General features: G+C 39.2%; 1 pseudogene; it reads right to left on the bottom strand.

The window, feature by feature from the left end:
- Positions 1-887: 887 nt before the first annotated feature.
- On the bottom strand, positions 888-13,531 carry LOC100456485 (zinc finger protein 479-like; annotated as a pseudogene).
- Positions 13,532-23,585: the final 10,054 nt, after the last annotated feature.

The following is a 23,585-nucleotide window of genomic DNA, read 5'->3' as shown; positions in this document are numbered from 1 at the left end:
TTTAGAAAAGTTTGAGGTGTGCTTAAATGCTCTGTCACATTCTTATGTATGCAGAGTTTCTCTCCAGTATAAAATTTTTAATGAGTAAGGATGGAGAACCAGTTAAAGGGTTTGCCACATATTTTTCTACAATTGCAGGGTTTCTCTCCAATATCAATTATCTTACATTTATTCAGGTTTGAGGACTTTTTGAAGACATTGCCATATTCCTTATTGAAGGGTTTCTCTTCAGTATTAATTTTCTTATGTATAATAAGGGTTCAAGACTAGTTAACAGCTTTACCACATTCTTTGCTTTTGTAGAGTTTCTCTCTAGAATGAATGATCAGATATTATATAAGGCCTGAGATGTGCTTAAAGGTTTTCACTTTTTTATGTTTCTAGGTTTTCTCTAATATAAATTCTCTCAGGCTTTGGGAGGCTATGGTGGATCACCTGAGGTCAGGAGGTCAAGACCAGCCTGGCCAACATGGTGAAACTCTATCTCTACTAAAAATACAAAAATCAGCCAGGTGTGGTAGCGCACACCTGTAATCCCAGCTACTCAGGAGTCTGAGGCAGGAGAATCGCTTCAACCCGGAAGGCAGAGGTTACAGTGAGCTGAGCTCATGCCACTGCACTCCAGCCTGGGTGACACAGGGAGACTCTATCTCAAAAAAATTTTTTTTAAAATAAATTCTCTTAGGTTCATTAAGGTTTGAGGGTTGGTTAAAAGCTTTGTTACATTTTTTTACATTTATAAATTTTTTGTCCAATATGTATTCTCTTACGTTCAATTAAGGTTTGGAACTGGTTAAAGGCTTGGCTACATTCTCTACACTTGTAGTGTTTTTTTCCAGTATAAATTGTTTTATGTATTATAAGGCCTGAGGGTGGACTTTGCCACATTATTCACATTTGTAGGGTTTCTCTCCAGTATGAATTCTCTTGTGTTTAGCAAGACCTGAATGCCACTTAAAAGCTTGGTCACCTTCTTCACATTTGTAGGGCTTCTCTCCAGTATGAATTCTCTTATGTTGCATAAGGGTTGAGGAGCAGTTAAAGGCTTTGCCACATTCTTCACATGTGTAGGGTTTCTCTCCAGTATGAATTCTCTTGTGGTCAGTGAGAGTTGAGGATAAGCTAAAGGCTTTGCCACATTCTTCACATTTGTAGGGTCTCTCTCCAGTATGAATTCTCTCATGGTTAGTAAGTGTTGAGGAGCACCTAAAAGCTCGGCCACATTCTTCACATATGTAGGGTTTCTCTCCAGTATGAGTTCTCTTATGTCTAGTAAGGTTTGAGGACCAGCTAAAGGTTTTACCACATTCCTCACATCTGCAGGGTTTCTCTCCAGTATGAATTCTCTTGTGGTCAGTGAGGGTTGAGGATAAGCTAAAGGCTTTGCCACATTCTTCACATATGTAGGGTTTCTCTCCAGTATGAATTCTCTTGTGGTCAGTGAGGGTTGAGGATAAGCTAAAGGCTTTGCCACATTCTTCACATTTGTAGGACCTCTCTCCAGTGTGAATTCTCTTGTGGTTAGTAAGCGTTGAGGAGCACCTAAAGGCTTGGCCACATTCTTCACATCTGTAGGGTTTCTCTCTAGTATGAGTTCTCTTATGTCTAGTAAGGTTTGAGGACCAGCTAAAGGCTTTGCCACATTCCTCACATCTATGGGGTTTCTCTCCAGTATGAATTTTTTTGTGGTCAGTGAGGGTTGAGGATAAGCTATAGGCTTTGCCACATTCTTCACATTTGTAGGGTCTCTCTCCAGTATGAATTCTCCTGTGGTTAGTAAGTGTTGAGGAGCACCTAAAGGCTTGGACACATTCTTCACATGTGTAGGGTTTCTCTCCAGTATGAGTTCTCTTATGTCTAGTAAGGTTTGCGGACCAGCTAAAGGCTTTGCCACATTCCTCACATCCATAGGATTTCTCTCCAGTATGAATTATTTTATGTGTAGTATGGTTTGAGGAGCAGTTAAAGGATTTGCCACATTCTTCATATTTGTAGTACTTCTCCCTAGTATGAATTACCTGATTTTGATTTAGGTGTGAAAGCACGCAAAATGATTTGCCACATTTTTTACATTTGAAGTGTTTCTTTCCAGTATATCTTGTTTTATCTCTATTGGAATTTGAAAATTTACCAAAAGCTTTGATGTATTTATGAGTCTGAAATATTTTGTTTTGGGTAATTGACAAACATTGGTTAACTTCATTATAACCTCCATTGTGCACCTCACATTCACCCACAATTTTACAGCATTTTTTAAATTGTAAATTATCATGTCCACATTTTCCATATGTTCTTGGTATTACTTTTTGGAGTGAATCTTTTATGCCCTGCTCTGGCTGAAGGTCTTGGGTGGAATGGGAACAAGTAACTGAAAGACAGAAAAAGCACAAGTTACTCCACTTTCTGGACTCATATAAATATACTTTACAAATCAAATATATAAAATTATACAAGGTACATTAACAAAATACCATATCAAAATACTACGGGCCATAATTCCTTCATAGATGTATAAATGTAACAAAATCATAGTGATCAAAATACCTTTATTGGAAATTTATAAATAAAGTGTATGCACCATGTGAGCACAATGTCCAGAGCCATGTAGTGAGAAAAGAAAAGTCTGCTACATTTACCCAACATAGCCTTCCTCATCCCCAGTAGAAGAACATGGTGCCTTTAGTAACAGCTTTAAGTCTTCTGAGCTCAAAAGTGAATGTTACAACTGCAGAAAGACTGCAGTATCATGGGCAGAAGATAGGTGTAGAACATAGTTACTGACCAGTAAGAAGAAATATGAAGAAGTCTTTTAATGGAAAAATAAACACAAATTGCAGACAAAACACATCCTGAGAACATGTTTGTGAGAATCCCAGAATCTCTACCAAAGACAATTGCTGTCATGCTGTGACAGGAAGGAGATGCATTATAAAGATCATGAAAGGTACTTTTATGTTAGTGTCTAAATCTCAAACAAAGATTACAATGTATATAAAACATGAGGACAACATGGTCCAATCAAAAAAATCAAAAATTTCAAAAAAGCAACCATAAAAATAAAGATGTATATCTTGATTTTTAAAATTTAAGATAATCCATATTATGCTCCATGAGAAAAGTAGAAAACCAGACACCTAAATAAAATAAGAAAAATAATAATATCAACAAAACTTGGAATAATATAAATAAACAATGCAGAGGTAAAAAAGAATAACTGAAAAAATTTAAAAGTAAGAATAAAGTATATAAAAAATGAAGAAGCTAAACAAACTAGGATATACACAAAAAGATCCGCAACACAAATTTAAGCAAAGTTTCAAAAGTCACAAACCAGAAGATAATCTTGGGAGCTGCAAGATAAAAGTGAGGTATTATTTATAAGCATAGTCCTCTGAGACAACCAGTGAATTTGTAAACAGAAACCTTGCAGGTCAGAAAAGAACTGTGTAAAATGGTCAAAGGCTGAAAAAAATTTTCATGGTGAGAATAATGAAACCAGAAAAAATGTACTACAACATAAAGAAAAATAACACTCTTCCAGAATGAATAAATGCTGGAAAAGCATATAATCATTGCATTTGTCCTAAATAAAATGCTGCAAAGAGGTCTTTCCACTTAAAATAACATGATGAAAAATATATGTAATCATATGAAAATACATAACTTTCTGAAAAACATATGCATATACAAAAAGTAAAATTCTGTGGCATTATTGTGATGATACAGAAAATATTTTTAGTTATTCTTTAAAATTTGAAAGATATAAGCATAAAAATAATCATAGAACATAAAAAGATATAATTAGCAACATCAATAAGAAGTATAGGGTGGATATAATGAGGACAAATTTTTCTATGCAACTGAAGTCATTTTTTTACCAGTTTAAAACATACTGTTGTAACATTTAAGATGTTTTACAGAATCTACAATGTAACACAAAGAAAAAATCTTTATAGACACTCAAAAGCAAATGAGTCAATTACTAGCATGAGATAAAGATTGATATTATATAATGGTAAAGTGAGTCCATTTACTAGGAATCTGTAACTATTATGTCTATCTATATGTATATGCATATATAACATCAGGGCTTCAAAATATATAAAGCAAATATTGACAGAAATGAAGCAAGAAATAAAATAGCAACATAAAATTATAAACATTAAGACCTCATTTTCAATAATAAATAAAAAATTTAAATAAAAAATCAATTAAAACAACCAAAAACCTGAAGAATATTATATTGTGTACGAATTTATTTTGCATTGCTATAGAAAATAATCTCAGACTGGGAAATTTATAAAGAAAAAGATTTTTTTGATTCACAGTTCAGTAGACTGTACAAGAAGTATATGCCAGCATCTGCTTCTGGTGAGGATATGAGGAAGCTTACAATTATAGTGGAAGGCAAAGAAGAACCAAACACGTCACACGGTGAAAGATGATGTGAGTGTGAGGTGGAGGAGTGAGGTTCCTTTAAGCAACCAGCTCTCATGTGAATTAATAGAGTGAGAACTCTATGATGACCAAGGGGATTGTGCCAAGTCATTCATGAGGGATTTGTCTCCATGATGCAAACAGCTCTCATTAGGCCCCACATCCAACAGTGGAGATTACATTTCAACATGAGATTTGGAGGGCATCTACACCATATCACAAACCAAATATGCTAAACAGACATGTACAGAACTCTCCAGTCAAAAGTAAGTGGATACACAATATTCTTATTTGCACCTGGTGTGTTCTGTTAGAACACATAAGTCTTAGTAAATTTCAAAAGATCTGCCAGGTGCAGTGGCTCACAGGTGTAATCCCAGCACTTTCGGAGGCCAAGGTGGAAGAATCATTTGGGGCAAGAAGTTTGATACTAGCCTTGGGAACACAGTGAGACCCTGTCTCTACAAATAATTAAAAATTAGCTGGGCATGGTGGGGTATGCCTTAGTGCCGGCCACTCAGTAGGCCAAGGTGAAAGGATTACTTGAATCCAAGAGGTTGAGTCTGCAGTGAGCCAAGATTGTGCTACTGCACTACAGTCTGGGCAACAGAGTGAGAAACTCTGAGTCAAAAAAAAAAATAAGAAGAGCAAAATCATACAGTATATGTATTCTAACCCAAACTGAATAAAACTAAAAAGAAAAAAAGTAATACTGGCAAATCAAAAATACATGGAAATAAACACACTCTTCAGTGTATTCTTGCACAGGGTCAAATAATTTAAATTAATTTAATTTAAAATTTTTTCTCAAGGGCCAACATATTTAAGTGACAACTTAATTTGTTAAGATGTCAATATAACCCATAGTGGTGAACAAATTTAATGTAATCTGTATCAAAAGTCCAAAAGTATATTCATTCCTGAAATATTGTTTAAAATTTTTAAATTTTATTATGAACCAAATCTAGAGAAACACACATGAAAAACACAGAGGCATTATACTTCATTTCAAACATAATAAAAAGCTGCAATGACAATAACTATGTGGTATTCACAAAAAGACAGATAAAGACATGATAGAACAAAATAGAAAGCCCAGCAATGAACTCTTCTGTGTATGACCAAATAATCTGCCTCAAGGTTGCCATGAGCAGACAATGGAGAAAATATAATCCCTTCAACAGATAATGTTAAAAACTGGACATCTACATTGAAACAATGAAGTTGAATGGTTTAATTGCATCACATACAAAAAATATTTTAAAGTACTTAGACTAAAAAATCCTAATGAAACTTTTAGAAAAAAAGTATAGTGCAAAGACATGACATTGGTCTTGGCACGTTTTCTTAGATATGCCATCAAATGCATGAGCAACAAAGAGGAGAACAGAAAAATTTAATTGGGCTAAACTTCAAAATTTCTGCAATCAAATAAAGCATTTAATAGAGTGACAGTGTCTCCCAAGAAATGGGTGACAATATTTGAAAATAACATGTGATGAGACTTAATATTGAGAATATATAAACTACTTCTAGAACTAGACAACAATAATTGAATTACTTGATTTAGAAATGGACAAATGAGCCGAGTGCAGTGGCTCACGCATTTGATCCCAGAACTTTGGGAGGCTGAGGTGGGCAGATCACCTGAGGTCAGGAATTCGAGACCAGCCTGACCCACATGGAAAAACCCATCCCTACTAAAAATACAAAATTAGCTGGGCATGGTGGCACATCCCTGAACCCAGCTACTCAGGAGGCTGAGGCAGGAGAATCATTTGAATAAAGGAGGCAGAGGCTGCTGTGAGCTGAAATCACGTCATTGCTCTTGTTGCCTGGGAAACAAGAGTGAAACTCCGCCTCAAAAAAAAAAAAAGGAAAGAAAGAAATGGAAAAATGATTAAACTAAACTTTAATAAAAAGAGATAGAAATGGGAAGAAGCATTTGAAAGGTTGCACAAAATTAATAATTTATAGAAAAATGCAAAACATAATCACAATACAAAACAAAATTACCTTACATCAACTAGGATGGCCACTATAAATTTTTTTAAAACACCAACTATATTGATGATGTAAAGAAATTGAAAGCTATGTAAGTTGTTTTTTATGAGAGAAAAAAGATACAGCCATCATCAAAATATCATGTGTTCTTCAAATAATTTAACATGAAACTATTATATAATACAGCAATACCATTTATGAATCTATATCTAAAATATGCAACACAGTAAAATGAAGACATAAAAGGTACCCTGCTTGCATATCCTCCCACAGCAAGTAGGGGGATAACCAAGCTTCTAAATAAATAAATACATATAAAAAAATTAAAAAAATTTTCCAAAGTTTGTAAAAATTTTAAAATATATTTCAAGACTATAGTAATAAAAACAGATTGGCATGTGCAGAAAAATGGATGACCACAAATGAAAGAGAAACTACTATTCTCACACATTTTGAACATGATGCAAAAAAAAATTTGTTTAATGGTTTAGAGATTTTCAAAAATATGCAGATACTAGTGTGTCCCCAAAAGCAATGGCAAAGCAGTTTGTGCAGTCCCTGATAACCTTTAAGAAAACTTTGGCTCACACTGTGAACTTGAAGAAAGATTATTGAAGCAAAAGTGGAATCCTTAGAGAATTTAACAGCCTGAGGCAGAAGGTGTCCCTATGTGAGAGCAAAAGAAAAACATGACTTGAGCTTCTCAGAAACTCTTTCCATCAAAGCACAGCTCCCAGACCACACTTTAAGGACTGGCTGCCTCATTGATTTGTGTACCTCTCATCTGTCTCATCTGCTTCATTCGCTCTCACCTACCTGAGTGTTTGGCTACCCTCTCATTTCTCTTTATATTCTGGGACTCTTTATTTTGCTCCAGACAGGTGATAAAGTCTGGCTTAGTGACAGCAATACCTGTTTTATTAAGAAAAAAAACTAACATAAATCATGCTGAATTATTTAATTACCAAATTAGTATTATGCTTAGAAGATATAATAGAAAATTCTAGAAAATTAATATTGATTCATAACAGAGCTTTCTAAATATTCAGAAAATGTTTTAAATTTGTAGGTCCTTAATTTCACTACTCAGTACTACTGAATCAAAAATCGGTGGCAGCAACTGAATTCTAATGTGTGGGCAATGATATTTTATGCCATGGAATTTTTGGAATTCCCACTAACCTAGAGCAAAAGATACATAAGATCAGGAAAGGGAAAAGTTCTGGTCAAGATAAACCATCTTGAAGAATTTGTTCTACACCATTGTAGAACAGTCTTAAAAATGGAGATCTAAAATTCATTCATGCAAAGCAGAAATTACAAAAAACATCTTAGAAAAGAGAAAAGAAATATATTAGGAATTATGTATTGAAGTTGTCCTCATCCAGTGAGACCAAGTTTCTGTAGTTCTCTAATATCACATCTCTATATAAATTCCGCTGAGCACAATCCAGGCATTGCCATTCTTCCAGAGAGAATTCTATAGCTATGTCTCTGAATGTCAAAAGTCCCTGGAAAACAAACAAACAAACAAACCAAACCACTCATGAACACACAAGCACTTAACACATGGCCATAGGCAGAGATTTTTATTTGACTCAAGTTAAAAAAGAGAGTAAAAAGAAGTGGTTCTCACTTATAAGACTGACTAAAATTATTCAATAAGATAATTTTTAACACTGAAGTATTCTCCAACTCTGAGAAAAGAGGATAGCATAAGATCCACAATACCACTGTAGATTTGATACTTTTCTGAATGATACATTATAAAATTAAGGGCATCAACATGGACATGTCTTTTTTTTTCTTTTTTCTTTTCTTCTCCTTTTTTTTTTTTTTTTTTTTGAGACCGAGTCTCACTCTGTTGCCCAGGCTGGAGTGCAGTGGTATGATCTTGGCTTAGTGCAACCTCCACCTCCCAGGTTCAATCGATTCTCCTGCCTCAACCTCCTGAGTAGGTGGGACTACAGGCATGAGCCACCATGACTGGCTAATTTTTGTATTTTTAGTAGAGATGGGGTTTCTCCATGTGGACCAGGCAAGTCTTGCACTCCTCACCTCAGGTTATCCACCCACCTCAGCCTCCCAAATTGCTGGGATGGCAGGCGTGAGGCACTGCGCCTGGCCAGACATGTCTATTTTTGAGTGCTATATTTATATCATACAGAATAAGTTGTGTATATTTCTCAGAGAGAACAGTCATGATGAGTTGGAAGATACCTCTCCAGTCTTAGTATGTGCAATAAACTAAAGATGTTGTGAGATTTTGTTCCAGGAGATTTCGGAGAAAGTCTGAATTTCTGAATTTTTAGCAAGCTCACCAATGTTTCTAGCCTAGTAAGAATATTTTGTCAAATATCCAGTAAATGGCAGAGTCTGGGTTTTTCCCAGTTTCTCTCACCTGTAAATAAAGATAAGAGCCTTCATTTTTAAAAGACAAATATAAGCAAAAGTCATCTAAAAGGAAAGGACAGCTTCCAGATTAAATGTGATGGTTTATGCACTTCAGCTAGTAAATCTCCTAAGTGTCCTTAATAATTAAGAGAATAAGAATTAACTCTAGAGTGGAAAAAAAGTCATAGAGATATTGAACCAAGTGAATAAAATTGTTATCAACTTTACTAGGACACATTTTTATTATGTGGTGATGCACACACAACACAACATCACTGCTGTGGCATTTCTCTCCTCTCGGAAAAGTAAATTGTAATCTACATTTAATTTTATATATATATATATATTTTTTGTTTTGAGACAGAGTCTCACTGTATCACCCAGGCTGGAGTGCAGTGGTGCGATCTCATCTCACTGCAACCTCCACTTCCTGAGTTCAAGCAATTCTCCTGCCTCAACCTCCCGAGTAGCTGGGATTACAGGTGCATGCACCATGCCTGGCTACTTTTTGTATTTTTTTTTTAGTAGAGATGGTGTTTCACCACGTTGGTCAGGCTGGCCTTGAACTCCTGACCTCACGTGATCCGCCTGCCTCAGCCTCCCAATGTGCTGGGATTACAAGCCAAAGCCATTGTGCCTGGCCTAAATTTAATCATAAAGAAACATCAGTTTTATGCAAAGTTGAAGGTGCAGATAATTTCCCTGTTCTGTAATTTTTACTAGTAATTTTAAGTAGTCTTTCCTTAGCACCCTGGAAAGCAAGTATCTCCTAACAGTTTTTTCAGAACTTTCTGTGTAATAAATGCCACCCTGTTTAAATGAGCATTTTCTAAACCCTGTTCTGCATGGAACTAATAGAGCACACAGATGAAACCTCAATATAACATGTTTCATTTTTCACTAATATCCAAAGACAACGGTGTTTCCCCAATAGAAATCTTGAGTATCCACACCTTCTAATGTTCAACAGCTACAACGGGAACATTTTATATATGGTAGGTCATAAATTTGTGGTAAGAATTCTGCATGATATACAAGAATTTAAGGTGAAGAGAAATGTATAGAATGCTATGGCATATAGAAAACAAATATTTTTTCAGAACCCCTTGACTATCATAAAAATCACAAAAAATAGTTGAAACAAACTCATTAGGGATCAACAGCACAAGTAGAGAAGTAAAAACTTCCAAGTTCTGAACACAAGGCATTCCAAAAGGCAGAGTGGACACTGTGCTTGATCTGAGACATGCTCACCCGAGAAAAAGTGATTTGTTTCTTTTCCTCCTCTTTCTCTGAAATGTATTTTCAGATAAGATGCCCTGGACATATCAAACCTCCATCTTGAGAACATGACTTTAAAGCACAACCTATTCACCTGCTACCACCACACACACCCACGGGCAGAAAGACCGAGGCTTGCAGAAAACATTCACCCATTTTTGTTGTTTATAACTGAAAAGATTTAAGAGCAATGAGAGAACAGTGAGCTTCTCCATAACTATTAAAATATAAGTTTCTTTGTCCCTGCCCTCCCCTATCAGAAACCAGCAATTTTCTTTAGAGTAATAGGATGAACAGTACTGACCTCTTCCTACCAAACTTAAACAGGGCAGGCAGTGCAGCCTTCCTTTGATGCAAAGGTTGAACTAAACTATCCTGAAAGTATCTTGAACCCCTCAAGTTTATAAGTCACTTGGTAATCTCGGACCCGCTCTATGCAATGTGATTCTGCAGGATCCAAAAGGGTCCAGGAATGGGCTTTTACAAGTCCCCTGTAAATGCTGATTGTGCTTTCCCAGACACATTATTAGCATTAGCGAGAGAAAGCAGGCACAGCAGAGTTCTTTACACACAGCACATTTGTCACAATACTAATACTTCTGCTACAAATAAAGACAACCAATTTCCACCCTGAAATACTATATTGTTGTTGGCTTTTTTAAGTTTACAGGGACAACAGAAGACAGCAATGTCTGAGTAAAACTGCACTTGGTTAACCTGTACACATGTACTAATAAAATGTTTATTAAGCAGGTACTATGTGCTCAGGAGCATGTCACAGAACACTGTGCTGGGAATAACACATTTTGTGATTTAATTTTCATAGCACCCTGGGAGTTGGTACTAAGTGCTGAATAATTTTTAACATTTAGATTAAGAGCAGAGCACTTTCATTTCTTATCTTTCTCATTAATTTTAAAAAGAAAATGTATAAAATAATTCAATACAAAAAACTTGTGAAATGATGCAATTACATAAAAGTGGAATGATCAGCTTCCAAATGGCTATTTTGGAAATAATGAAATTAAGGCAGAAATAAAATTTTTGAAACTAATTACAACCGAAACACAACATACCAGAATCTCAGGGTTAGAGCTAAGGCAGTGTTAAGAATAAAATGTATATCACTAAACATCCACATCAAAAAGTTAGAAAGATCTCAATTTAAAAATCTAATGTTACAATTAAAAGAATTTCAAAAGTAAGAGCAAACCAACTTCAAAGCTCACAAAAGTCAAGAAATAACCAAAATCAGAGCTGAAATGAAGAAGTTTGAGACAGAAATAACTATAAGAAGTTCAACAGGCCATGCATGTGCTGTGGCTCGCTCCTGTAATCCCAGCACTTTGGGTGGCCAGGGCGGGAAGATCACAAGTTCAGGAGTCTGAGACCAGCCTAGTCAACATGGTGAAAGCCCATCTCTACTAAAAACACAAAAATATGCCGTGGTGGCACATGCCTGTAATCCCAGCTACTTGGGAGACTGAGGCAGGTGAATCACTTGAAACTGGAAGGCAGAGGTTGCAGTGAGCCAAGACCACACCACTGCACTCCAGCCTGGGCATAAGAGTGAAATTCTGTCTTAAAAAAAAGTTCAAAGGAACCAGAAGTTGATTCTATGTAAACATAATAAGATAGATAAAACACTAGGCTAATGGAAAAAAAAGAAATAATTCAAATAAAAGCCATTAGAATAAAAAGTAAAACCAAAAACAAAAACAGATGCTTGTGAGGTTGTGGAGAAATTGAATGCTTATACGCTGCTGGTGAGAGTATAAATTTATTTAACCATTGAGAAAAGCAGCTTGGCATTTTGTCAAAAACCTGAAAACAGAATTACCATTCCCAATCCCACAATTGGGAATATACCCAGTGAATGTTAGTTTTTCTACCATGAAGACACATGCACGTATATGTTTATTACAGCACGATTCACAATAGCAAAAACAAGAAATAATCCTGTATGTCTTCAATGGTAGACTGGATAAAGAAAACGTGGTATGTAAACACCACGAAATATGATGCAAGTATAAGAAAGAACATCATGTCCTTTGGAGAAACGTCGATGGAACTGGAGACTGTTATTTTTAGAAAACTAGTGCTGGAACAGAAAATAAAAAAACTGTATGTTGTCACTTCTAAGTGGGAGCAAAATAATGAGAACATGTGGACACAAATAAGAGAACAACAGACACTGAGGCTCAGTTCAGGGTGGAGGGTCAGAGGATGGAGAAAATCAGAAAACAAATCTGTTGGATACTATGCTTAGTACCTGAGTGACAAAATAATCTGTACACAAAAACTTCATGATATGATTTTACCTATATAACAAACCTGCACATGTACCCCTGAACCTAAAATAAAAGGTAAAAAAAAAAAAAATCAGCTGGGTGCAGTGGCTCACACCTGTAACCCCAGCCCATTGGGAGGCTGAGGCAGGCAGATCACCTGAGGCCAAAAGTTGGAGACCAACCTGGCCAACATGGTGAAATCCCATCTCTACTACAAACACAAAAATTAGATGGGCGTGGTGGCACACAGCTGTAATTCCAGCTACTCGGGAGGCTGAGGCAGGACAATTACTTGAACCTGGGAGGCGGAGGTTGTAATGAGGTGAGATCGCACCACTGCACTCCATGGAGTCTGGAGGACAGAGTGAGACTCCCTCTCAAAAAACAAAACAAAAAAAAGCATTTCTTGGAAATTACTATCTTGAAGAAAATATTCAGGCCTAGGCAACCACAGACTGCCAGTTAATCTCTGATGACATAACCAAGAAATTTTCACCTGGATCTTACAAATAAGGAAACTACATAACTGTACCAAACCAATTACTGAATCTGGTTTGCTTCATCATGCAACTTATAACAGACTTTTCTTCAAGTCTCTCCCATGGATCACAACCCACAAACCACAGCTGGGCGCTCTATGATTCTTGAATCACACTTTGATCAGATTCTCATTTTTAGAGTGACTCCCATACATCTCTAAAAGGAAAAATGAGGAACTAGGGACCCCAGGACCACAGCTCTTTCCACTCGTGAATCTTGCACCCTGAGTCAGGATCCTCCCCTGATGACTTTCCCATCCCTGTACAATCTGGGTGAGATGAGGCGCTGGGAGTGCAGAGCAAACCAGAGAGGCCTCCAGTCCAGGGCAAAGCCAGTGCAGAGGAAAAAGAACTCCCAGGGTCCCAGGCCCTGGCCCAGGCACTATCTTGCGGCTGGAGGGGACGAGAGCCAAGCTGGGCCAAAGAGGATTTGGGTCGTCAGGCTCTCGAACCGACTGCGAGAAAGTCTTGGTCCTGCTACAGCCACTTTCTGCCGGTTCCAAACAGCCCCCACCCCTCTCTCACGATGACAGACCCAGCACTCACCATTTCTCAGCTTCCAAGGGGTCCCGGTCTTTTAGCCATAAATCTGCAGATACCTGCAGGACACAAGGACAAATAGGTTTGGCCTCTAGGAGCAGAGGACACAGAGCAGTGAAGAGAAGAACTGCAGCTCTGGACGCAGAGAAACACAAAGGACCCGCAAAATTATGGAAGTAGCCTGTTCTTTCCAGCTGCATGCCTGATTGGACAGTTTCTAGTCCACGGCTCCTGATTGGATAAGGTTTCAGGCTCCACCCTTCATGCCCTGAGTGAGGGAATATTTGATCAGACACGGGGCTGAGTGAAGCAAAAATAACAGCCTAGGCTGCAGCCTTTACAGGCAGGGCTTCTTCCTTGATCTGAGCCAGGCCAACTTCAGAGGATATTTGCATTTAACGTTGTGTATAATGTCATATGCATTTATAAATGATATATAATATTTATTCATAAATTGAAATAATGACAATTATTTTAAAATTTAGGATTTTATGAACTTCCTTGCTGCGGATCCTTTGCAGTGATATGGTGTGACTTTCTGGCTCCACCCAAATCTAATCTCAAATTGTAATTCCCATCCCTGCGCGGTGGCTCAGGCCTGTAAACCCAGCACTTTGGGAGGCCGAGGCGGGCAGGTCAATAGTTCAGGAGTTCAAGACAGGCCTGTCAAATATGGTGAAACCCCGTCTCTCCTAAAAATGCAAAAATTAGCTGGGCATGGCTATGTGTGCCTGTAGCCCCAGCTATTCAGGAGGCTGAGGCAGGAGAATTGCTTGAACCCAGGAGGCAGAGGTTGCAGTGAGCCAAGATGGTGCCATTGCACTCCAGCCGGGGTGACAGAGAAAGACTTCGTCTGAAAGAAAAAAAAAATTTAATTCCCATGCGTCAGGGCAGGGACTGGGTAGGAGGTGATTGGATCATCGGTGTGGATTATCCTCATGCTGTTCTTGCGGTAGTAAGGGAGCTCTCAAGATACCTGATGGTTTAAAAATGTGGCATGTCCCCACTGGTTCTCTCTTATTTTCCACCATTTAAGATGGGCCTTGCTTTCCCTTCACCTTCTGTCGTGGTCATGATTTTAAGTTTCCCAAGTATTCTTCAGCCATGTAGGACTATGATTCAATTAAACTACTTTAAAAAAAATACTCAGCTTGAGGTATTTGTTTGTAGCAGTGTGAAAATGGACTAATACATGCGGGCAGCCTGAGATTTCAAAAGGGAGGCAATCCTCTGCAGTAAAATATGAGCCACATGTAAATTATGAATTTTCTAGTAGCCAAATGTTAAAAAGTAAAAAGAAAAAGGTGGGGCCAGGCTCAGTGGCTCATGCCTGTAATCCCAGCACTTTGAAAGGCCGAGGTGGTGAACCACCTGAGGTCGGGAGTTTCAGACCAGCCTGGCTTACATGATGAAACCCCTACTCTACCAAAACTAGAAAAATTAGCTGGGCATGGTGACAGGAATTTGTGATCTCAGCTACTAGGGAGGCTGAGACAGGAGAATCGCTTGAACCCAGGAGGTAGGGGTTGCAGTGAGCCGAGATCACACCACAGCACTCCAGCCTGGCGACAGAGAAACTCTGTCTCAAAATAAAAAAGAAAGAAACAGATGGAATAACAGCTGGAATTCATTGCAACAATTTAATCAGCCCAATATATCCAAATTATTATTATTTTAATATGTGATTAATGTGTAATGGTTAATAAAGCATATACATTTTTGAAGCTAAGTCTTCAAATGTAACCTTCTATTTTACCTTTCTAGCACATTGCAGTTCAGACTAGCCACATTCTAGCACTCTGTAGCCATGTCAGAGGCGTTTGAACTAGAGCGACTGCATCTAGAATAGGTGCTGGGTAAAATGGGGCTGAGACCTACAGGACTGCTTTTCCATGAGGTCGGGCATTCTAAGTCACAGATAAATGGGAAATTGGCACAAAATACAGTTCATAAAGACCTCGCTGATAAAACAGTTTGCAGTAAAAAAGCCACAAAAATCCACCAGAACCAAGATGGGAATGAAAGGGACCTCTGATTGTCCTTACAAATCATTACACGCTAATTATAATACATTGGCATGCTAAAGACATTCCCACCAGCACCATGACAGTTAACGAATGCCATGGCAACATCAGAAAGTTACCTTACACGGTCTAAAAAGAAGAGAAACACTCAGTTCTGGGAATTGCCCACCCCTTTCTTGTAAAACTCATGAATAATCCACCCCTTGGTTAGCATATAATCAAGAAATAACTGTAAGTATCCTTAGTGGAGCGGCCCACAGTGCTGCTTTGCCTACAGAGTAGCTATTCTTTTATTTCTTTACTTTCCTAATAAATTTGCTTTTGCTTTGCACTGCAGACTTAGCCAAAATTCTTTCTGTTTTTTGTTTTGTTTTGTTTTGTCTTTGAGACAGTTGTCCTGCTCTGTCACCCAGGCTGGAGTGCTGTGGCACCATCTCGGCTCACTGCAATCTCTGCCTCCTGAGTTCAAGAGATTCTCCTGCCTCAGCCTCTGGAGTAGCTGGGATTACAGGCATGTGCCACCATGCCTAGCTAATTTTTGTATTTTTAGTAGAGATAGGGATTCACCATGTTGGCCAGGCTGGTCTCAAACTCCTGATCTGAAGTGATCCTCCCGCCTCTGCCTCCCAAATTGCCATGGTTACAGGCATAAGCCACTACCCCCAGCTCTAAATTATTTATTGCATGAGATCCAATAACCCAATCTTCATTTCTGGATTGGGACCATTTCTGGAAGCTTCTTTTCAGTGAATCACAAAGGGATGATCCTAAGGAAACCCCCAACCCAAAGGAAATAGACTGAATCACCAATTGGCTAACTTTTTGTAAGTGGTGGCGTACCCAGGTAAAGAATGGGATCTTGTTAGTAGCCCAATTTAGTGGAGTTAGAGCATCTCCTAAGACAGACAAGATAAAAGGTCCCTTTTAATAAAAGGCAAGAACACTTGAAAAACTTGTGTTTGAGGCACAATTTAGAAAGGTTAGAGTCTTTCCTAAGATTTAGAGGGTTAGAGGCCCCTCTCTGTAAAGTCCCTCTCAGCTAAGATCAGATTTGGCATTACACAATGTTAACCACTATTGTCTTTGTGTTTGTTTGTTTGTTTGTTTTGAGATGGAGTCTCACTCTAGTCACCCAGGCTGGGGTGCAATGGTGAGATCTTGGCTCACTGCAACCTCCACCTCCCAGGTTCACGTGATTCTCCTGCCTCAGCCTCCTGAGTAGCTGGGATTACAGGTGCCCACCACCGCACTTGGCTAATTTTTGTATTTTTAGTAGAGACAGAGTTTCACTGTGTTGGCCAGGCTGGTCTCCAACTCCTGACCTCAGCTAATCCACCCACCTCAGCCTTCCAAAGTGCTGGGATTAGAGGCATGAGCCACTGCACCCAGCCTTGTCTTTGTATTAATTGCCTTGCACTTTTTGCTAATGGCTGTGGCTGACAGAATTAGGTGAGTACAGAATCATGGAACATGTGGAGCTTTTTCCTCCCTAAAGTGGGAAACTTGAGAGCAGATGGGACTGCAAAAAAGATTCTTTCACAACCAAAAACTGGCCACCTAAACTTTTGATTCAGTGCAATGCATGGGTCTTTCTCTGGCTTTCCTGAGCTCCTGACCTCTCCTGCCCTGCCATAGGCAATGCTTGTGTGTGTGTGTCTCTCTCTCTCCCTTTCCTACCTTTTCTGTTACTCTGGGCCACCATCTTGCCCAGAGATCACATGTTGAAACTTCTGGTCAGAAGTCCCTGAAACAGGCCAGGCATGGTGATTCACACCTGTAATCTCAGCACTTTGGGATGCCGAGATGGGTGAATCACCTGAGGTCAGGAGTTGAAGACCAGCTTGGCCAACATGGGGAAACCTCGTCTCTACAAAAAATACAAAAATTACCCAGGGTGCTGGTGAACACTGGCAGTTGCAGCTACTCAGGAGGCTGAGGCAGGGAGAATTGCTTGAACCTGGGAGGCAGACGTTGCAGTGGGCTGAGACTGTGCTACTGCACTTCAGCCTGGGAGACAGAGCAAGACTCAGTCTCAAAAAAAAAAAAAAACCCAAAGAAACAAAAAAGAAGTCCCTGAAATAAACAACAACAACAAAATAATGGATGAAGTTTCCCTCTTGTTTTATGTTCTTGGGAGCTTGACCTTGTAGCCATGTGGCAGTATTGTCTCTTGGTTTCTACCATGCAGCATACAGAAATTTTGAAATTTATGTTACACTTAACTCTAAAAATGATCTTGAGCAGTTATAAACCTTTGCAAGCTCAAAACTGGCTGCTGGAGGCTTCTTCTGGGAGACTCCAATGGAGACTGCTCCATGCTGTAGCTCATGCTCTGTCACTCAGGCTGGAGTGCAGTGGCACATTCTTGGCTCACTGCAACCTCCACCTCCTATGATCAAGTAATTCTCCTGCCTTAGCCTCCTGAGTAGCAGGGATTACAGACACCCACCACCACTCATGGCTAATTTTTGTATTTTTAGTAGAGACGAGGTTTCACCATGTTGGCCAGGCTGGTCTTGAATTCCTGACCTCAATTGATCTGCCTGCCTCGGCCTCCCAAAGTGCCGGGATTACAGGCATGAGCCACCATGCCTGGCCCAAAAGTCGGCTTAATCAATTGCAGATATTCAAGCTCTAACAGCTGGAGGTCCTTGGAAAAAACAGAGGCAGTGCCACAATAGGCATTTTGGGAAAAACATCTGTTTTCTTCATGAAACCCCAGGAATTGGAAGTGGATAGATTCCTCTCAAAGTCTAAGGCTCTGTTCCATTTTTGCATAGCTTTATCTGATGGTTTTTACTTTCCGGGGTATCAGAAATTATTTCACATTATGAGATACTTTAGATATGTAATAAGTAGGTAGGAAATATACATTTCGGGATGGCTAATGGCAGCTATGGGGGATACTCAGCTTTTTTCACATTTGAATAAGACAAGTGTGCTCTTGGCCAGCTAGAAGGTATGGAAATGTCCCCTCCCCCCACTGAGAGGTAAGACACCAATGAGAGATGGGTTGATTCCCTCTTTTTGGGATCCAGGTTCTAGTAGAAAAATAGGAGTCTTAATTTGGGAGGGATCTGTTTTGCCTTCCAGCTGTGCCTACTTATTAGGCTGTAGAAATGGCTTAGTTTTTGCTTTCTTGGCCCTGTTCCTTCTAGGGATCCACCCTGAAGCCAGGGTGGCAATCCAATTAAGAAATTGACAAATGAAAAATCTTACAGGTACTTGATCTTCTTCCATCTGTGTATTTATATGTGTTGTGTGTGTAATATGAAGGAGCTTTAATTGGTTTAAAAATAATAAGAGCTCAAAGCAAATATTTTATCAGATAAATAGAAGCCATGGTGTATTTTAGTTTACATCACTTTAGTAATCATTGGGAAATAAAAATAGTTTTACATGATAGGTATGTAAAAAAAAAGTAAAATGTGTTTTTGGTAAAAGATTACAATAAGTCATGGGAATGTGGATTACTTTTGGCCTAAGTTAAAGGGTTAAAGGATTGTTTTAAGTTAGATAAAATGAGCTGAAGGATTAACCAAGTTGGGAAAGGTTTGTAAAAAATTAAATCTTGTAAAAGAAATTCTGTGTGTTAACTTATTGGCTAAAGTTAAAGGGGTATCCAGGTTTTTATAAATTGAACACTGGAATAAAAGTACAACTGGTTTTCCTTAGAGCACTAATCTGCTCTTTCACAAAAATTGTAAAGTGTTATAAAAGGGTTATAGGAATCTTACCTTATTGTCAAACTGATTAAGACTAGATAGATTTGTCTATAAGATTTTATTAAGAATTATGTTTGACATCAATAGTGCACTAATGCAAAGATGAGATTTAGTGTTTTTTCATGAGCAAGATTTTCATGTAATATTTTTAAAGTGAAAGATTTTTCTCTGCCCTTTTGAATAAACTGGAGTAAAGGGAAAGGAAAAAAAAGATTGTTTGGAAAGTGAAGTTTTCCTTCTATTAGTGGGTAAAGGTTTTTTCCTTTTAAAAATTTTTGAGTTATCATCTCGGATAATGAGTGACTTATGATAACCTGGGATTTGATATTTGACAAACTTTAAAAAATCAAATTATAAATTATGTATTTTTCTTACCTAAATATCTTTTAGATATTAGATCCTCTAAAATACAAAAATAACATTTGGCTTATTTGGTATAAAAATCATACAGGAAGAAATGTCAGAAAGCATTGTCAGGCCAGGTGCAGTGGCTCACACCTGTAATCCCAGCAATTTGGGAGGCCGAGGAGGGTGGATCACCTGAGGTCAGGAGTTAGAGACCAGGCTGGACAACATGGTGAAACCCTGTCTCTACTAAAAATACCAAAAAAATTAGCCAGGTGTGGTGGCATGCACCTGTAATTCCAGCTACTCTGGAGGCTGAGGCAGGAGAATCACTTGAACCCAGGAGGCAGAGGTTGCGGTGAGCAGAGAGTGCAGCATTGCACTCCAGTCTGGGCAACAAGAGTGAAACTCTATCTAAAAAAAAAAAAAAAAAAAAAGGAAAGAAAGAAAGCATTGTCAAATATGAAATAGTGTTTGGTTTTCCTTGGGCTGTATTTGTATAACTATGTTATTGGTATGCGATTCAAAAAAATGGAAAACTCCTATAATTCCAATATGGCTTAGTGTATGTTATTAATAGTAATAATTGTTATGTAAAATCATTGTATGCAACAGAAGTAACCAAAATCTGTCAATTCTAGCTTTAATAGTGGCTCTCCTAAGACTTCCTTGTCATCTACAGACAATTGTTGTTTTGTTTTAATCATCTTTGAAAGGTGATTTATAATCAGCTTTAGGATGTTGACAGGTGCTCTTAAGTGCAAGTTTCTGATAACTTCAGAAATTTTGGCAATAGAATAAAGAAAAAACTTTCAGGACTCTCATGGAGAGCTGAAATGTTCATCAATATCAAGCAGAACAGGAGATAACTGCATGGAGTGAACTAATATAAGACTGAAGTAGTCTTTTTGACTTTGCTTAAAATATTACTGATCTTTTGTTTTGTTTTTAAGAGTCCTGGAAACTTTTATTTTGAGCTATTTACAGCTTTTAGCACTTGAATAAAATATAATTGTGTAAACAAAATTTGGAGCACACTTGTTTCTCTCTACCTGTTTTCTCCAGAATTTGGAAACTATTTGTGAGTATTCTTAACTTATGGCAATATAATTTGCATAAGTGCAAAAGAATGTTTTCTTCTGCAACAGGACACTGTTGGGGAAATTGGTTATTTTGCCAAGGCTTTGACTGGAATGACATGCTTTCCTTTAAGGAATCAAACTTGACTTATAGAGCCAATAAAAGCCCCTTGGGAAAATTGGCTTTATACCTTGTCTACACAGTCTCTGTACAGGGTTCCTAACCTGTGGTAAGTAAACAATGTCACTTTTTGATAGGCTCATGAACCCCAAGTTATCCTGTGATCTCAAAAGAGAAATTTATGCAACTCACATTTGAGGGTATAGACTCATGGGTGGCTCAGCTTTAAAAAGTCTTATCTGAGATTCATTTTATGGACCAAAGTTTCATCAAATCCAATATTTAAAACCTTTGGAAAAATAAATATTCTTGCTGCACTTTATACAAATAATCAGGCCAAGTATAATAAAGCAGCTTGGTCATACCATGATTTGTCTTTAGTAAAATGGCTGACTGGGGAGAGTAAAAAATTATACTTTAAGAACTATGGTACATCTGTGATTAAATTCTACATTTATCTGTTTTTGTTGAAATTTTTTTGAAAGAAGTTGAATCTTTGAATAAGCCAATAACAAGTTCTAAAATTGAGGCAGTAATAAATAGCCTACTAACCGGAAAAACCCAGGACCAGATGTTTTCACAGCCGAATTCTACCAGAGGTACAAAGAGGGGCTGGTATCATTTCTTCTGAAAGTATTCCAAACAATTGACAAAGAGGGATGCCTCCCTAACTCATTTAGTGAGGCCTGCATCATCCTGATACCAAAACCTGTCCCTGGTGGCAGTGGTGGTAGTGCAGCTTGAGAGGGGGTGGGGATGGGGTTTATCCATTGGTCAGGGGTTAGAGGATTCCCTGGGCAGCACACTGCCTGGCTCCATTCTCTTCATATTAGATATATTGGGAGGATTTGACACACAGAGAAAGAGGAGACACATCTCAATAAAGTGTGTGGCTAGGGGACTGAAATCAAGGAACAATCTTTGGTGGAGGGCTGCTTATATCTACCTAACTGAGAACAGATTGGGACAGCATGGGATTGGAGGAGAGGAGGGAGCCTCTTAAGAGAAAGGCCCCAAGAGGCTGGGTCCCTGCTCCCTCCCATCCCCACAAGGTCCCTGAGCATCTTCCACCCAGGCCCTGTGAGTAGCCTGTCCTTCCCTCTGTGTCTAGAAAACCAAAGTTCTTCAGGAGATGTAGCCACTCCAGGTGGCTGAATAAATGACTATTTTCAGCCCAAGGAGCAATTTTGGGTCTGCTTTCAGGCAATGAAGTGGTTAAGTGAGAATGAGAGAAGAGGACCCAGTAAATTGGCAGAGGGGAGGAGAAGACTCTTTTTTGTGGCCAGCTACAGAGAGCCTGTGGCCATAGCTCCCTGGCCAGTGTCAGGTCCTGTTGCATAGTCACCACTGGGGCACAAATATTCCAGCTGGGCAGGTACCAGCAGTGAGACCTGAGGTGTGATTAATGTCCTGCAGCTACAACCATTTCTGCCAGCTGCCACCCCTATCCCAGCAGGCCAGCAGCTCATTCAGCACCTGTAGCATCTGAGGCTCCACCAGAATGTGATTAAGGACATCAGCCCTATACCATCCTTGACCTAGAGAGTGAGCCCCAGAGAACAACCTCCATGCATGTGGCAACTTGGCTGCATGGTGTCTCTGTTACCAAAGACTAATTGCTCTTGCTGGTTGGAATTAGATCCCAGGACCTCTGCAGGTGATGTGGGTGAGCATGAGACAGGCACCCCAATATTTGATGCTCTGGGGCTTAACACCTGCACAATAGGCAAATGGCACCCCCACTTTACAGACATCCCAGTGAAGGTCAAAGTAGCCCTAAGTAGGGGAGACTCTGACCCAGAGCCCAGGGTCCCACCAGACAATTCTCAAACCAGGATCTAAAAACTCTTCCTCAAAATGGCTAGGGGTCAATATTTGCAGCTTTGCCAACCCATGTCGATTGCAATGACTCAAATCTGAAGCTGTAGCATGACAGCAGCCTCCCACAGACAACCTGTGAATGAAGGCACATGGCTGCAATCTCATAGAACTTTCCTTGCAGGCACTGAAAACTCCAATTTCAAAACATCAAGTATGATTCTTTTGGTTAGTTCGACCATTTGGAAATGTAAAATTCATCCTTGGCTCACGAGAGACAGAGGAGCAGGTGGGGACAGGCTGCACTTTGATGGCCTCTGGCAGAAATGAAGCTCAGAGGAGGAGATGACAGGAGGGGTGAGCCCAGCCCCCTCACAGCTGAGATTTACCCCAGGAGGGGTCCCTGTCAGCACCATCCTACTTATCCCTCATCTTGGCTTCAAGAGCAGTTCAGGTGAAGAGCAGGGGAACAGAAAAGACCTCAGCAACAAAAAGGAAGGAGATACAGGTTCAGGCAGCCATGTGGATGGATGGCCCCCAACAGTGCATGCTACAGCAGCCACTCTTTTTTATTTTTTATTTATTTTTTATTTTTTGAGACACAGTCTTGCTCTGTCGCCCAGGCTGGAGTGCAGTGGTGTGATCTTGGCTCACTGCAACCTCCACCTGCTGGGCTCAAGCAATTCTCCTGCCTCGGCCTCCTGAGTAGCTGGGATTCCAGAGGTGTGCCATCACACCTGGCTAATTTTGTAATTTTAGTAGAGACGGGGTTTCACCATATTGACCAGACTGGTCTCAAACTCCTGATCTCATGCTCCACCTGCTTTGGCCTCCCAAACTGCTGGGTTTACAGGCATGAGCCACTGCACCCAGCCTAATTTTCATATTTTTAGTAGAGATGAGGTTTCGCATGTTGGCCAGGCTGGTCTTGAACTCCCGACCTCAGGTGATCCATTTGCCTTGGCCTCCCAAGTGCTAGGATTACAG

Source organism: Pongo abelii, chromosome 6, assembly GCF_028885655.2.
Source record: "Pongo abelii isolate AG06213 chromosome 6, NHGRI_mPonAbe1-v2.0_pri, whole genome shotgun sequence".
Taxonomy (NCBI): domain Eukaryota; kingdom Metazoa; phylum Chordata; class Mammalia; order Primates; family Hominidae; genus Pongo; species Pongo abelii.
The sequence above is the reverse complement of the archived record's forward strand: the minus strand, read 5'-3'. Positions and strand labels throughout refer to the sequence as shown.